This window comes from Ruditapes philippinarum, unplaced genomic scaffold (assembly GCF_026571515.1).
Source record: "Ruditapes philippinarum isolate M1 unplaced genomic scaffold, ASM2657151v2 ctg9070_1_1_1_1, whole genome shotgun sequence".
In the NCBI taxonomy this organism is placed as follows: domain Eukaryota; kingdom Metazoa; phylum Mollusca; class Bivalvia; order Venerida; family Veneridae; genus Ruditapes; species Ruditapes philippinarum.
The window spans coordinates 38,372-57,028 of NW_026851547.1; the positions used below are offsets into that span (position 1 = coordinate 38,372).

Consider the following 18,657-nt stretch of genomic DNA (forward strand, 5'->3'; position numbering starts at 1 on the left):
TTTTAATTGTTCTATAATTCATGATAATTATAGAACATATAAAACGTAACTTTTTTTTAAACATCGGTTTCGTTTCAATCGTCACAAGAGGATAATTTCTTGTATGAATTTTCACAGAGAAAGTGGGAAGCATTGGGTTGGTGTTAAAGGGGAAAATTTGTATAAAATGGTGTGGTATAATTACAGTTATTTATTAGCCTGTTGTCTTGTATAGAACGGTTATCACATGCCTGAAAATAGAAAATTATGGTAATTTTGTACTAAGTTGACCACCTCCTATGAATATTTAGTATCACATCACAATGAAATTAAGGTATATAAGACCGTGTTAATGCGAACTTATTGTTTGCAAGACAAATGTATTTAGTTTCATGTCATTGAAAATTAAGTATTTAAGAATTTGTTATTTGCAATATTTAGTTTCATGTTTTAGGTATTGATGGTTGTATATATTTCTTTTTATTGCCAACTTATTGTTTGCAATACTTAGTTTCATGGCAATGAAAAGAAAGTATTTAAAATTGTGTAAATGCTAACTTAATTGTTTGCAATATTTAGTTTCATGTCAAAACAAATTAGGTATTTAGGATCATGTAAATGTCAACTTATTGTTTGCAATATTTTAGTTTCATGTCAATGAAAATAAGGTACTTAAGATCTTGTAAACAGCAACTTATTTTTTGCAATATTTAGTTTCATGTCGATAAAAATAAGATATTAATAAATTGTAATGTAGCAATAAAGGGTTATTGCCATACACATGCAATCAGTAATTACATGTGTTGCATTTTATTCAAGACTGCAATAAAGTTCCACATATTGATCTTGACAAAATGGAATATGTAATACTGGCTCTACTATGGAAAATTTCATCAACGCTCAGAATTTAGTTTCTAATGGATAAGTCTACATCTTAAAGTTAATAAATGTATATATTTCATGTAGACAGCAAGATTTCTTCAGAGTTCCTATCCAGATAATATGTCTGAGATTTGCATTTAAATTGAGTGCAGTTTTATCAATATATAGTGCCGTAAACAAAAAAAAACAAAAAAAAATCATATTTTCGGTCCTATAATTGCATGATTTAATAATGTTTTAAAAAACTTTTGAGATCCCATAATTTCCCAGCAGTCCCCACCTCCATCCCTTCCGCACCCACCCACTTTACAGACAATTTGTAGCCATGGAAATAACTGATACCTTTCTGTTACAATAGCTACAGTCTTCATATTTGTACAGATCAGTTTAATATGGACATCTTATAAAGCCATTCTTCAAGATGTTGAGGTTAATACTAGCAGAGAATCTGTGTAAGCTGCTGGCTAGCTAACAGCTTAGTTGGCGAACTGCTTAGTTGATAGAACTGCGAAATGGTTTTCTAAAGGTCCCAGGTTCAATCCCTGTCAGGCTGCACAGTTTTCTCACCTTGTGATATTTGATTTCCAACAGGGGACCTTGATGGCATAAAGATGCAGCTCCAAGCCTGTTTACATTGCTCACTGTACAAATTAGAAATTGATTGAGGAATTTCAATATAGTTGGGAATTATGATACAGCATAGATTTGAACGCGTATTCCGGAGGAAAAAGTGTGTAAGGTGCCTGGAGTTTGCTCAGTGGGTACACTGTAGCCTTAGTATGGTATTCAGAGGATCCAGGGTTTAAGTCCCTGTCAGGTTGCATATTTTTTCTAACCCTGGGACTAAAGATTGCAATTATTTACGGTTACTGAGTATTTGATTACTTCCCAATGAAACTTGAGAGAAATTATATATACATGACTGTATGGAAAACAAATATTGTATGTACACTTAGGTATTCAATTATTCGTTAAGAAAATTAACACAAGCTATCAAGGGTCCTCGCAAAATGAGTAAGAATTATTCAAGAATTATTCCTCCAAATGTAATATATGGGTTTGATGTTAATGTAATTGAATCTGATGACCACTAATTTATTAAATTATCACCCTTGAATACACTTGGAAATTAATTAATCTGTGGTTAGCGGGAAGAAAAATTCTGAGAAATATTTTGAGTGGTGAATTTACAAATTTGCCTCCAGAATTGGTTGATTTGTTTGTTTTGGCATAGCAATTAATTGCACAAGTTGTTAAGGAGGACCACTTTCTATACTTAGTTTGGGAATTTTTTTCATCACAAGAAATATTCCAACTTTTAGCTATGCACAAGCATTGAGATATAGCTATGTATGATTAAGTATGTTTTAATAACCAATTGAAAATAAGATTGTTGCTGTGTTTTTCTGTATGTTACACCCATTTTGAATATTTTGGCATTTGATCCACCTCACCAGAATTTCATGACGATGTAACAAGCACTGCAGTGACTGACTACTAATTCCTGAATCAGCAACAAATGACAAGAAATTTAAGCAAAGTTGAAATTCTTCCTGTTTGTTTGGCCAGCTGGTAAAGTGGTGTTGGACATGAGAGGGAAGGAAATAAAATGCCTGGTGAATTATTAACAAGTAACACAATTGGTTTTAGTAAATGAAGTATTTGGAAAAAAGTTTACATATTTGGAAAAAAGTTTACATGGCAAAGACCTAACAAGTAACATATTGGTTTATAAATGAAATATTTGGAAAAAAGTTTACATGGCAAAGACCTCTTACAAGTTGTTGAATGTGAGATAAAGCTGTTTATCTTCTGGCCACTATAATACATACTTGTACAAATCCTGGTCTGAACTTTGTTTGAACTCAGGTTATGCAAGTGACCTGGGTCAAACCATGGGAAGTTATGCGAGACCCTCACATCATAGAGCCAAAAATCAATGGTCATTTTAATCTCAGTTGGGTTGGATAGGCTTTCTTTGGGATCATTAATAAGTAACTTTGTTATTTCATGTGGAATTTGAGCATGATTTATTCAAAATAATTGTATATTTTTCACTTTTGTTGTTGTTTCATTATCTTGGATTTGAAGGATTCTCTTTACCATATGTGTTGGACTTATAATTTCTGTGCTTTAAAATATTGTACTGGATTGTATAAAAGTGTTTGAACATTTAATTGTGTCTTGCATTTTATTTGGCCATATTTCATATGTGATTATGGATTTAGCACAGTTATTTGTATAGCAAAGTACTTCATTGGATCAGGTAAGGTTAGTGCTGAATAGAAATACAATGATTATAATGAATTTTATTTCCTTTTGGTTTTACAAAATGATTTGTTTGTTACTGTAAAGTTATCAGAATTTGAATGTTATTATTAATTCCAAGGGATACCTTTCGTTTAAGTTATCAGAATTTGAATGTCATTATTAATGCTAGAGGATACCTTTTGTTTAAGTTATCAGAATTTGAATGTTATTATTAATTTTAGAGGATACCTTTCGTTTAATAAGCACATGTTAACTTATGATGCAAGCAGTGTGCATTTACACAGACTTTCTGTAAATTACACATAATTTGCCCATATTATAGTGGTTATTGGGTAATGCCATCCAGTTAAAGGTACCCATTTACCCCATCAAGGTACCCATTTATCTCAACAAGATTTCCATTTACCTTATCAAGCATTTACCTCTTCAAGGTACCCATTTCTCCATAAAGGTACATATTTTCCTCATCAAGGCACCCATTTATCTCATCAAGGCATTTATTTACCTCAACAAGATATCCATTTACCTTGTCAAGGCACCCATTTACCTCAACATGGTAGCCATTTACCTATGCAACAGAAATGATGTCTCAGATAGTACACAAATGATTACCATGGTACTAGTTAAAACATATTCCAAAAGGTGGGTAGGGGGGGGGGGGGGGTCATTTGAGGCGATTGTTGACCTTTCAATCCAAAGCACATGGGGCTAATCAATCTAAAGATTATGTGTTTCAGAACAATTTGTGGCTACAATGTTGCCTCCTTTTGCAAGCAGTACTGATTTTGCTAAGAAAATGGATGATGACATTCAAACAAGTTGATTGTATTCACTGTATTGTTATAGGAATACAGTTAAACAAGTTGGATGTGGTATTCTTAAAAATACAGTTAAAGAAATCAAATATATAACATTGTAACAGAAACACAGATCAAATTAAATGTTACTATTATTATATACCTAGAAATATATGTTGTGATTACTAACAGAAATACTGTGAAATATTCTCTATAATTATGCTCTGATTAGAAAGCCTGTAAAACAAACTGAATGTAATACTAACATACAGGAAAACAAGTTGAGTGTAATACTAACATACAGGAAAACAAGTTGAGTGTAATACTAACATACAGGAAAACAAGTTGAATGTAATATCATGTTTGAAGAAATATTTGAAACAAGTCCCATGTATGTTTTAGAAATATTTAAAACATGCAAATCAGTATACTGTATTCCTAGAAAAGATTTCGCGCATTTTAAGTTAGCCCTTTTCGCGGTAGGCATGATTCCGCGAATCTTAATAGCCGCGAATATGTCACTTTTAACAAATCCGCGAACATTTCTAGCTTCAACCAAATATAACATAAAAAGTGCAGAATATTTATTATAATCTACTTATACAAAAAAACAACATAAAAACACAGGCGCTATAGAAATGTGTAAAGAATTATTTATGTATGTTATTGATACTAGTTGCACGCTGAAAAAGAAAATATCAATTATTAGTAATTATCATGCTTATTGACGGTTAGTCAGGGCGTTGACAAACGCATTTACAGTTTGTGAACATTGAATGACTTGGATTTTATTTGCTTGGAGTAGGTGTAATCCTTTGTTGTCCCCCGCCTTTTCGAAGAAAAAAGGGGGATATAGAAATAGGCTCCGTCCGTCTGTCCGTCTGTCTGTCCGTCCGTCCGTCTGTCCGTCCGTCACACTTTCGTGTCCGGTCCATAACTTTGTCATTTATGAAAGGAATTTGAAATAACTTGGCACAAATGTTTATTATAATAAGACGATGTGTCATGCGCAACACACCAGACCCTACCTCCAGGGTCAAGGTCACACTTGCTCATTCAAGGTCAAAATTGCTATTTGAGGGTATATGTCGTGTCCGGTCCATAACTTTCTTATCTATGAAGGGATTTTGTAAATACTTGCCATAATTGTTCACAATAATCAGACGATGTGTCATGCGCAAAAAACCAGTACCTACCTTCAAGGTCAAGGTCACACTTGGAGGTCCAATATATACATAGTCTGTTACGGGTATTTTCGTGTCCGTCATAACTTTCTTATCTAGAAGGGATTTTGTAAATAAACTTGCCATAATTGTTCACAATTATCAGACGATGTGTCATGGCGGAAAAAGCAGTCACCTACCTTCAAAAGGTCAAGGTCACACTTGGAGGTCAAATATTTACATAGTCTGTTACAGGGTATATTTCGTGGCCTGGCCATAACTTTTCTTTATCTATGAAGGGTTTTGTAAATACTTGCCATAATTGTTCATAATAATTTTATCAGACAATGTGTCATGCGGCAAAAACCAGTTGCCTACCTTCAACGTCAAGGTCACACTTGGAGGTCAAATATTAACATAGTCTGTTTACAGGGTATGTTTCGTGTCCGGTCCATAACTTTGTCATTTATCAAAGGAATTTGAGTAACTTGGCACAAATGTTTGGTTATAATAAGACGATGTGTCATGCGCAAACCAGACCCGTACCTTCAGGGTCAAGGTCGTACTTGTTCATTCAAGGTCAAACATTGTCTATTTGAGGGTATATGTCCGTGTCCAAGTCCATAACTTTCTTATCTATGAAGGACTTTTTGTAAAATACTTGCCATAATTTGTTAACAATAATCAGATTTGATGTGTCATGCGCAAAAAACCGGGGTCACCTACCTTCCAAGGTCAAGGTCACACTTGGAGGTCAAAAAATACTTACATAGTCTTACAGGGTATATTTTGTGTCAGGTCTATAATTTTTTTCATAGATCAAAGGATTGTGAAAATACTTCGCACAAATAGTCACTATAATAAGAGGATGTGTCATGCGCAACACCTGCATCCCTAACCTCCAAGGTCAAGGTCACACTTAGAGGTCAAATTAACATACCAAGTCTTGTTATGGGTATATTTTTGTGTGGAATCTAGAACTTCTTTCATAGTTCAAGGGGATTTTGAAATAACTTGGCACAAATAGTCACAAATAAAAACGTTTTATGTCATGCACACAACCTGCTCCCCTACCTCCAAGGTCAGTTCACACTTAGAGGTCAAAGCTAACCATGATAGATTTTTAAAATTCCGTGTTTCATTTTATTTTCTTAACAAATTATTTGTTACATTTGCAGATCTAGCATTGATGCATAATTTTGGACTGAATGTCCTGAGATCCATACCTCAATCTTTTGAAATAGCACAATTTTATGCTTCATAATTAAAACTCCCTGGGGGCGGGGACGTTGTAACTCTGTTTACAAATTCTTGTTAAAAGTACAATAGCGATATTGAAAACAACTGTTATGTTGTTATAAATGAAAGCAAATTACACCCGACAATGTGTAAAAAAATTACGTAATCGACTTTTTTTGAAGAAAAAGTCAGTTATGATTCAAATGAGAATAAAAGCTAAGGGGTCTGACTAAATCTTACTTAATCACATAATGAAAAAAGGTAAGGAAACATAAATGTAGGTCAATAGATGAACATTAATCGAGTAACGGTGCGCTTAGGCGCGACTTGTCAAAAAAAAATAAAATAATTTTTAAAGCACCCCAAACAGACAGACAAGGTCAATCAAAAAAACGTAGCCTCCAAAAACTGTAATTTAGGCCGTAGCGACTTAACATTCGCGGAATTCGCGGTTACTACATATCCACGAAAGTTTGTCTCCGCGAAAATGCCGACGTTGTAAAAAACGCAAAATATTGTATCCGCGAAGATTTCTAGGAATACAGTACTATTATCATCTTAGAATACTGGAAAACAACTCAGATGTAATATTGTCATTGAACATACAGTAAACAAGTCTAATGTATGGTAATATTATCATTTAAGAAATACTGCAATCAAGTCTGATGCAATAATTATCATTTGTGACATACAGAAAACAAGTCTGATGTAATAATTATCATTTGTTAAATACAGTGAAACTATTCTGATGTAATATTATCATTTCAGAAATACAGTAAACAAGTCTGATATAATATTATCATTTGAGAAATACAGTAAAACAAGTCTGATGTGATAAATTAAGCAAACAAGTCTTATGTAATAATAATAATATTTGAGAAATACAGTTAAACAAGGCTGATGTAATTATATCATTTGAGAAATACAGTTAAACAAGGCTGATGTAATTATATCATTTTAGAAATACAGTAAACAAGGCTGATGTAATTATATCATTTTAGAAATACAGTAAACAAGGCTGATGTAATTATATCATTTTAGAAATACAGTTAAACAAGGCTGATGTAATTATATCATTTTAGAAATACAGTAAAACAAGGCTAATGTAATTATATCATTTTAGAAATACAGTAAAACAAGGCTGATGGAATTATTTATCATTTTAGAAATGCAGTAAAACAAGGCTAATGTAATAATTTATCATTTTAGAAATACAATAAAACGAGGCTGATGTAATTATATCATTTTAGAAATACAGTAAAACAAGGCTGATGTTATTATTTATCATTTTAGAAATACAGTAAAACAAGGCTGATGTAATTATATCATTTTAGAAATACACTTAAACAAGGCTGATGTAATTATTTATCATTTTAGAAATACAGTAAAACAAGGCTGTTGTAATTATTTATCATTTTAGAAATACAGTTAAACAAGGCTGATGTAATTATATCATTTTAGAAATACAGTAAAACAAGGCTGATGTAATTATATCATTTTAGAAATACAGTAAAACAAGGCTGATGTAATTTTTTATCATTTTAGAAATACAGTAAAACAAGGCTGATGTAATTATATCATTTTAAAAATACAGTTAAACAAGGCTGATGTAAAAACAAGGCTGATGTAATTATTTATCATTTTAGAAATACAGTAAAACAAGGCTGTTGTAATTATTTATCATTTTAGAAATACAGTAAACAAGGCTGATGTAATTATATCATTTTAGAAATACAGTAAAACAAGGTTGATGTAATTATATCATTTTAGAAATACATTAAAACAAGGCTGATGTAATTTTATCATTTAATCTAGCCTGATATAATTATCAATTTGTCACACACAAAATCATCATTTTGTCACATGATACAATTATCAAATTTTCACATGAAATAATTATCAATCTGTCACAATATATAATTATCATTTTGTCACACATATAATTATCAATTTGTCACGCAATATAATTCTCATTTTGTCACACATTTAATTATCAATTTGTCACACAATATAATTATCAATTTGTCACACATATAATTATCAATTTGTCACACAATATAATTATCATTTTGTCACACATATAATTATCAATTTGTCACACAATATAATTATCAATTTGTTACACATATAATTATCAATTTGTCACACAATATAATTATCATTTTGTCACACAATATAATTATCAATTTGTCACACAATATTAATTATCAATTTTTGTCACACATATAATTATCAATTTGTCCACACAAATAATGAATTTATCATTTTTTGTTCACACATATAATTATCAATTTGTCACACAATATAATTTTCAATTTGTCACACATATAATTATCAATTTGTCACACAATATAATTATCATTTTGTCACACATATAATTATCAATTTGTCACACAATATAATTATCAATTTGTTACACATATAATTATCATTTTGTCACACATATAATTATCAATTTGTCACACAATATAATTATCAATTTGTCACACATATAATTATCAATTTGTCACACAATATAATTATCATTTTGTCACACATATAATTATCAATTTGTCACACAATATAATCAATTTGTTACACATAGAATTATCAATATGTGACATGATATTATTATCAAAATGTTACATGGCATGATTATCAATTTCACCATTTGTATTAAATTTTTTTTCAGATAAAGATTGCAGTATGTAAGTTCTGCTGCTTACAGAGATTGGATGACATTGCATTTACATGAAAGGTACTAATACTTTATTTATTTAATTCTATAATGTCTTTGATAAAATGTATGAAAATGTTTGTTACCCTTTTGCAGTATTGCTTTTTGAAAATTGAGATTCCAAACTCGGAAGTAACTGTTCCAATGTACATCTATCTTGCAATAAACTGTTCTTAGCCTCTCTAACTTGCAATGAACTGTTTCATTACATTAAAATGAATATTTCAATAACACTTACAGAGGATGGGTGTGGTAGGGTGCAGTAGTAACAGATAAATTTCAAAGTTCAATCCTCCCCTGTGACAACTAGATTTCAAATCAGATTCTTAGAAAAAAAAGGAAGTTCCACATAATGGTGCTTCTGAAATGCTTGTTTGAAAAGAACCAATTGTTTCAGAAGCTATTGCATTATATATACTGCAAAACATAGAAAACATAACACAGTTTTTTTTAGAGGCATATGCCTGTATCAGTTTCAGGTAACAAACTTGAAATTAGATATATGTGTTTCATCCAGGCACAAACACACCTATGGGTTTAATATTATGTAAAATAAGTATACAAGTCATATAATACTACGGAAACGTATAGCGACCACCCCTATATGTTAGTAAAAACAGAATTTTTGACAATTTATTTAATACATATTATATACCTAACCAATTTTTACAAACTTACTTGATCTGAAATATGTATCTAGTAATATTTACCGCCTTTGAATGTTAGTAAAACAGAATTTTAGACAATTTATTTAACACATGATATATATTTGACCAATATTTTAATTGTTATTTGATATTGAATATATATTTTTTACTCAACCTGCTGTTAATATTGCTCTATTAAAATTTATGTGAGTTTTTTCTGCTCATTTATATGACTGTATTAGTTATATATATTTGATGTTTTTTTTATTATAACATAACATATTTTACAGTTTATAGATAATGAGGACAGAAAAATCCCACGTAATATATAAAGGAAGCAATTAAATCAAGTTATGTTGTAAATCATATATAATACGTATTTTTTCGTAATCTATCGTATGTTTTTACCTTATAATGCAAGATTAACTACTTTTAACTTTCTGACAAAATGAAAAAATAATACACTTACATCTTTTTAAATATGTATTTCTTTCCTCAAATCATATTTACATATAACAAACATACTATAAAACTATAAAAAATGTCATTTGATATATATCATATAGGGGTGGTCGCTATACGTTTCTGTATAATATGAATACAGATTAAGATATAAATATATTTACAGTCAGGTATGTCATTGCATATACCTTATTATTTATATATTATAGTGCAGATTTAAAACATGCATTTTATATGCAACTTATAGCTCAGTGATGTATTGGAAAAGCCTCGGGACCATGTTTTTAAACTGAACAGAAGTTTAAATTTATTGTGGATAGTTAACAGATATATGATTTTGCGGAAGGATGTAGGAAATAAACTTTCAGATCAATCTGTCATTCAATGCAAGTGTTTTATTTATTGGTGAAAGGTGCAGATGTGAATGTATAGGACTGTTAATTAAAGTAGTAGCCTCGGGTTTGTTTAACTTATTTCCAAAAAGGTAAATTGCGGTTGTTTCATTTACACGTTATTTCAGTATTTATTTCATGATCGGATGACCATAAAGAATGTTATAGGTCATCACCTAAGAAAGTGTTTTCCGCTGTCTGAATTTAGGTCACTCATTAGCCTCGATCAAGGTAGCCGGCAATATACAGCAATATACCTATTTCTAGTCGCAAATTTAAATTCTCAGCTGTTTGGACGATCACTAGTATATTAAATAGTTGTAAAATTGGAAAAAAATTGGCACGTGTACATTGTGTATAAAAATCATTTCATAATTATATTAAATTAAATTGTAAGAAGTTTGAAGTTTAACATGTACTGTATATACAAATTGCGGAGATAGTTAATTTGATACAATTTCAAGTTAAAATGTTAAATAAATCACGTAGTAGATAGTTAAATTTGATACTGCGTGAAGGACAAAAACAATAAGTCCTTTTACTTACTATATACACTGCAGCCGCGATATAGCGCTATCGGATATAGCGCTAATCTCAGTAGAACGCTCATATGCCTTGGCTCCCAAAAAAAAAATCGTATTTTTCGTCAATTATAAAAAAATTTTCATGTATATCAATACCGCGCCGTATCCACTATAACGCTTGTTCAATGTGTCAGTCTAGTGCAATAAACAATAATAATTACGTCACTCATGATCAGAAGGTGTGAAATCATACACAGGTAAGCGTTAATCCGCTCTTTTGTTCATGTTGAACTGTTGATCAGTCAGGTATCAAACTGTTAGCTGTGACATGCAAACACCGACGAGTTGAGTAAATCACACAAGCGTACAATGAATTTTTAAAAAGCATGCATTCTCGATCTATCGGCAAAAAAGTTGTTGCTATCTAACGAAGAGGATTATCTCAGGATCTTGGATTTCAGCATCGATTATTTTGATTACATTGTCTTATTATCATAACTTTATTCACCTAATATTTACGCTGCTTAACACATTTCACCCTTACATTAACAGTGCACTTGTTTTCTTGTTTTTGTTATTCTTGCTATATTTTTTTTTATAACACTGTTTTTCTTCCCTTTTACTAACTTTGTTCGTAGTTTTTTTGTTGTTTTTTTTTTTTTTTCATTTTCTGTTTGTTGTTCATTTTCTTTTATTTTGAACTACGAGGAAAAAATGGCTGCTATGGAGGAATCAAGGAAAGAGAAGGCATTCACCATCGTAGAGAAGCTTCATATTGTGGACAGGATCAGGAACGGGGAAACACAGGCGAAGATCAGCAAGGAGACGGGAGTAGCGGGTTCTACATTACGTGGATGGCTTAAGGACGAGGGTAAATTACGGGCCGCTAGCAGCACGATGGACGATGGTGGTCAGATAAGGAAAAGAGCCAGACATGCCAGGACCATAAACCTTGAGACAGACCGTTCTTACATGGTTTAATCAAGCGAGGTCCGAAGGCATGCCTGTCTCTGGTCCTGTTATCCGGGCACAGGCAAAGAAGATGAACCAGGAGTTGAATGGCGATGATAGCCAGTTTTGAGGCATCTAATGGATGGCTCTCACGGTTTAAGCACCGTCATTCAATCTCCCAGGTTACGATAAGAGGAGAACAACGGTCCGCAGATGAGAGTGCAGCAGCAGCTTACCGGAGGAGCTAAGGAAATTGGTGATGGACCAACAACTATGTTGCTGACCAGATATACAACTGTGACGAGACCGCGCTGTATTTCAAGATGCTCCCCGATAAAACATTGGCTTGCAAGACTGACACCCAGAAAACACTAGGCTTCAAGCAGGCTAAAGATCGTGTTACTGTCTTGTTATGCTGTAATAAGGCAGGAACGCATAAGCTTGCTCCCCTAGTGATAGGGAAGTTTGGGAAACCAAGATGCTTCCACCACATTAATATTGAGTAGCCTTCCAGCTCTCTACAGGCATTCTAAAAAATGCTGGATGACGTCAACAATTTTTGAGGAGTGGTTTCATGAGGATTTTGTGCCTTCTGTCAGGAAACACCTGCGCCGTAAAAAGTTAGAGGCGAAGGCCATTCTTCTCATGGATCACTGCCCTGCTTCATCCGGGTGTTGAGTCGTTGACGTCACTGGACCGTAAGGATTAAGGCCGTGTTTTGCCCAAAAACACCACTTCAAATTGCAGCCTTTGGATCAGGGGATAATTGCCACTTTTAAGCGCAACTACCGGCGTAATCTCACAGGCATTATGATTGAAAAGCAAAATGTCTGTGTCTGCATTACCTGCGCAAGTTGAACTTAAAGGAAGCAATTCATCTCTGTGGGATGCATGGAGAGAGGTTTCAACGAAGACAATTTACTGGCTGTTGGAGAAAGGGACTAGGAGCGGCGTTCGAGCAGGAGGATAACTCGGGAAGTGAGGAGTTCGAGGGATTTGACCAGGAGGATTTGGCTATAGCAGAACGGCGAGCAACGGAGATTGGGACCTTCACAGAAGAAGAATTGAAGTCAGCTAGACAGTTTATTTTGATTCTGAGATGGATGATATATGCATCCAGAATTGGATAACTGCCGACAACGAGGTCCCCACCCACCACTTGTTGACAGACGAGGAAATCATCGATAGCGTCAGGGGAGAGACAACGACCGAAGAAATTGACGAGGAAGAAGAAAACATTGTGTATGAGCCACCTCCGGTAATTTCTGATGTGTTATGTTCTCTAGATACGGTGATGCGCTGGATTGAAACATCAAAGCGTAGCACTGTATCTAAAGTTCAGGCCGTCAGGAATCTCATAACATGATGCCAGGATGGATGCGAGGGAAAGTACAGTTCAGCGGAAGATGACTGATTTTTTCACAAGAGACAGCAGGAAAGACGATTAATTTAGTCCCATCAACTAGGTATCAATTTTCATGACTACACATAACTCACGTAAACACCGTTTTTTACTGGAAATTTATAAACAATAAGAACGTTTGTGGTTTATATTTTTAATTCGTAAATTTCATGTTTATATCAAACATAATCAGTAATGCTTTACAAAATAATAAATTATAATATATCAAAAAAGTTTAGACTGATATCCATTGATAGGTAAGTAAACAATCATTTCCGCTAATAAGCGTTATATGTTTCGGCGGTGGGTGGGGTAATGCAATATTTTCTTTATATTAACAAAATGAGCGTTATAAAAAGATACTCGATACAACGCTGTCTTGAGATCATGGACCCCAACATGAGCGCTATAACGAGGCTCCAGTGTATTTATATCAAGGTTTTATACATGACATGACTACGTAAAGTATTATGGTTGAGTGTACACAGTGTACTTATAAACCAAGATTACAGTGAACGAGAAACATTGACCCCTCGTGTAACATTGACCCCTCGTGTAACATTTATTAACCGAAGGTCACAACTTGTCATATACAAAATTATCGACATGGTCAATAATCTGTTGATAATAATGTTTTACATTTACTTACTTAAAGTGTTTGATTTACAATTATACCAGAGAAGTTTTTATGAAAAACAATAAATCAAGAAATATAATCGGTATTAATTTTGAATGTATTTACGTTGTACAGAAATTTTTTTTTGAATTTGTTATGGATTTTTGTGTATAATCATTATAATTATATAGACATACATGTAAAAGGATTAAAAATGAAGACACCTGCAGTTTTGAAAATGTTTTATATTTCTTTAATAAAAAACATTGGCCATTTTTACATTGGAATGTCTAAAATAAATTGATTTCTCTGGAACCAACAATTTTAGTGTTACTTGGATTATACACTTTTTCTTGTTTAGGTAAGAGCTTAAGTTGTAAAAAAAGTTTATACTGCATTCTGGAGATAGTTAGACTTTGAAATTATAGTTAGACTTTGAAATTTAAAAATTACAGGCTTAAAAATCTTAAATGAGAATTATAGAATGTAGTAACTGACATTGAAGATAATTTTTACAGCTCTAATTATGTAACTGTTAGAGTATTTGTACATGCTAATGAAAACAACGTTGAAAATCTCAATTCTATATTATGGAATAGAATATTGGTACATGTTAACCCTTTCCCCCATGAGCATATTGTGAAAAATGGCCGTTTTCACTGAAAAGCCTCCTGTTACAAGTTCAAACTGCTATGAAACTATGAAAAATGCTTCAATACTAATCAAACTTGGCACAAATGTTGACTGGACCATTGCCTTTGTAACGACATTCTCAGTCTTAAATTTCCTGTTACCATGGCAACGAGGGGGCATCTCAAAATTGCCAAAAATCACTATTTTGCCTCGATTTTTTCCATCAAAATTTATTTCAAAGTGCTGCAACTTTTCAAGGGATTGAGATAGAGTCAAAGACTTTTCAGCGTTGGTTACACGTTACATTATGATCGACCTGGGGTCATTTTTAGCTTCTCACAAGTCCAAAATTTTCTTGGCGATGAGGGGGACTCCGCCCCCCTTCAAACCCCCCCTAACAGAAGGGGGCACATCCCCCTTCTGGCAACCCCCTGATGTATCTTTTGGATGGGGGGCGGCGCCGAAAAAGTGCTCAATTTTTTTAGCAACATTTCTCAAACGAAAACATGTGTTTGGGGCCCAAATAGGACATTTTTTCACTCTTTGAGGCCTAAAAAAAGGGGGGGGGGTCGAAAGTGCGTTGTTTCGCGTATATATGGGGTAAAGGGTTAATAGATCTTAATTAAAGAATGTATGTACAATTAAGTTAATGAAACTCACTTTAGAGATCTCATAATTTTATATTATGTTATGGAATAGAATTTTAGTACATGTTTCTGGAACTTTGAAAATCTCAATTCTATGTTATGGAATAGAATATTAGAACATGTTTCTGGAACTAACTTTGAAAATCTCAATGAATTGAAATATTCTGGAGTAGAATATTAGTACATGTTAATGAAACTAACATTGAAAATCTCAATTCTATATTATGGAATAGAATTTTAGTACATGTTAATGAAACTAACATTGAAAATCTCAATTCTATATTATGGAATAGAATTTTAGTACATGTTTCTGGAACTAAATTTGGAGATGATCAACACTGTATGAGACTTGTTAAAAGATGTCAGTTATATGTTATAAATTGAATGCTACACTATGAAACCAGCTATTACAATTTTAATCGAATGTATGACACCAGCTGTGAATAAATTAATTCTATATTTAAGCACATCTTTTAAACATGCAAATTAGTAATATGAAAAACTTAATTCTATATTTAAGCACAGTTTTAATTGCAATGGAGTAGAAATCTCCATGTTAAGCTTAAAACTCTGTAGTGTATAGGAACACACTGAATGCAAAAAAATGATAATTTCAAGAGGCAAAATAGTAGGCAGATTTTGTGACTAAAATAGGGCTGCTATGGTTCAGTTGCCCTATTGTTTAAGTCTATGTTAGTTACGTATTTCCTCCTTGATTATCGAATATTAGATTCAAATATCTGCATATATTTTAAAAGGTTTAAACCATTTATTTGTCTAAAACAAAAGCTAATTTCAACACTTAACCATTTCTTTTCCTAAAACAAAAGCTAATTTCAACACTTAAAGTATTAAAGAGTCTCTGGTCAGATGTCATGGATGTGAATCTTTATTGTTGGCAAAGAATAATCATGCTGGGTGAGACTGGCAGGTTACAGGTTAAATTTTGTAAGTACTTATAATAGAAATACCTTGAAAATAAAGTAAATATAGTTGTAATGGTCAGTCAATTTACCAGAATTAAAGGTGGAAATGAATATCCTAGGCTGAAATAAAAGAAAAAAACAATTATTGTCTTTGTGCAACAGATTTTTAGCTCGACTATACGAAGTATATGGAGAGCTGTCCTACTCGCCCCGGCGTCGGCGTCGGCGTCCGCGTCCAGATTTTAGATTAAAGTTTTGGTGCAGTAAAATATTTTTCACTATAACTTTGTCATTTCTTAAGGTATCAACTTCAAACTTCAAATATATGTTCCTTATCATCAACCACATCTTATGTGACAAGATTCATAACTCTAGCACCAATATTTTTAGATTTATCTCCCCTTGAACTTAGAATTTTCCTTAAAAAATACTATTTTTTACTGTTACTTCTTTATTTCTTAAAGGATCAACCTCATACTTCAAATATATGTACCTTATCATCATCCCCATCTTATGTGACAAGGTTCATAACTCTAGCACCAATATTTTCAGATTTATCTCCCTTGAACTTAGAATTTTCCTAAAAAAATGCTATTTCTTACTGTTTCTTCTTTATTTCTTAAGGGATCAACCTCATACTTCAAATATATTTACGTTATCATCATCCCTATCCTATGTGACAAGGTTCATAACTCTAGCACCAATATTTTCAGATTTATCTCCCTTTGAACTTAGAATTTTCTATAAAAAATATTATTTTTTACTGTTACTTATTTATTTCTAAAGGGATCAACTTCATACTTCAAATATATTTACGTTATCATCATCCACATCTTATGTTACAAGGTTCATAACTCTAGCACCAATATTGCAAGAATTATCTCCCCATAAACTTAGATTTTTTTACTAGAAAAATGTTATTTTTTATTATAACTTTTTTATTTTTAAAGGTATCTACCTCAAACTTCAAATACTTATTCCTTATCATCAATTACATTTTATGTGACAATGTTCATAACTCTTGAAGCAATATTTACAGATTTTTCTCTCTTTGAACTTAGGATTTTCTTTAAGAAATATAATAACTTCTTTACTTTTTAAGGTGTCTACTTCAAACTTCAAATATATATTTCTTATCATTACACAAATGTTGTGTGACAAGGTCCATAACTCTAGCATGACTATTTCAAGAATTATTCCCCTTGATCTTGGAATTTATGTTAACAAATGTTATTTTTTTACTATAACTTAACACATAATTATACATAATTGATTTTTCTTTCGTATTTTGTCCTCCTTACTGCGTCCAGTATTTTATTAGTCGAGCTTCGCTGTCTCCTGTGACAGCTCTTGTTCTTCTTCTACTCGATTCAATATTGAAATAGAACAGGTTATATAATTATAAGTTATAGCACAATGTTTGTAATTTATACTTTTATTTGTAGCACCAAATGACCTGTCTTTATTTCTAGAGACAAAAATACTTGTATTTCAACAACTGTTATGTTCTACCTTATAATATTGTTACAATAGTATACAACATAAATCTACAATACTGTGTAATACCCTTTCAATAATGTCCGCCATAAACGTATTTATTGTATTTATCGTCTTAAAATATTGGACAATGTTTCACTGGACATAATATTGGGTTTACCGATTAATATTCGAAAACTTGGAAATCGGGAACAATTGGCCGACTGTTGCAACGCTGTCATTGTATTTGTACGACACAACAATACTGTAGGTCAATAGACTTTATATACGATTACTTTAGAAATTGTATGACTGGTATTTTATACAGGGTGGACACAGCTATTACATGTCCGTTGGTGAATTGACTAAAGAGATTTATTTTGAAAAAAAAAAGAGAGAAAAAAAAGTGAAAGACGAGGGAGTGTTGAACATTCAAATGGATTTTTGAAGTGTTTTAATGTAATAGAAGTTTTGTTTGTTGAGCTGAATTTGAATCTTATACTGGATAAAGTTTAAATTTAATTACCATGGTATTACATTACACATATCAGAGGTATGTAACTATTGTTTTTGGTTAGGTTTCAATGAAAATGTTTACTGAAGGTGGGGATATTAAAAAGATGTTTTTTTCTCTTTTGAATTTTTAAAAAAAATAAATTATAATAGGAATATTTCTATATCTAGTTCCATATATTTTAGTTAAGGTCTTAAAATATTAAATTTTTATAAACTAAATTACTTATTAACTTAATATATTACTAATATGGAAGTTTGGATGTTGATATTGTTGAACACATATATATTTCTAATTTCAATGATTTGTTATAATAATCTCAGTCTTATTGTTAAATATTTCTTCATGAAAGGTTACATGAATAGGTTACATGCAAATTAGTTCAGACTTCAAGTATGGACTGCATAAGCATTCCTCACC

At 32.1% G+C, this 18,657-nt stretch overlaps 1 protein-coding gene across 1 annotated transcript in view; it reads left to right on the plus strand.

The window, feature by feature from the left end:
• Positions 1-8,999: 8,999 nt before the first annotated feature.
• Positions 9,000-18,657, plus strand: part of LOC132742572 (retinoic acid receptor gamma-like) — a 46,999-nt gene continuing 37,341 nt past the window's right edge. The window contains exon 1 of the mRNA XM_060731054.1: positions 9,000-9,068. The gene's annotated coding sequence lies outside the window, so the exon portion shown is untranslated. The remainder of the gene's footprint in view (positions 9,069-18,657) is intronic.